Source organism: Euprymna scolopes, chromosome 6, assembly GCF_053919585.1.
Source record: "Euprymna scolopes isolate OS-2025 chromosome 6, ASM5391958v1, whole genome shotgun sequence".
In the NCBI taxonomy this organism is placed as follows: Eukaryota; Metazoa; Mollusca; class Cephalopoda; order Sepiida; family Sepiolidae; genus Euprymna; species Euprymna scolopes.
Genome location: NC_136487.1, coordinates 142,441,363 through 142,441,608, shown reverse-complemented (window position 1 = coordinate 142,441,608; position 246 = coordinate 142,441,363).

Sequence of the window (246 nt, the reverse complement as noted above, 5' to 3'; positions counted from 1 at the left end):
AATACCAGTGTACTGGTATTCGGACATGTATGGGCGTATACTTGTACATAAAAATTAAAAACAAACAATTAATTATTAAATAATTTCACATAAACGCACACACGCACACACTCACACAATAACACATATATTTCTGTGTAAATTTATGTGCAGTTGTTCAATAACTAGTTGATTAATCCTTGCTTTGGATGGCTGCTAGCCTTGCCACCCTAAAGAACTGTGACGGAGCGAAACAGTATGCCTGTG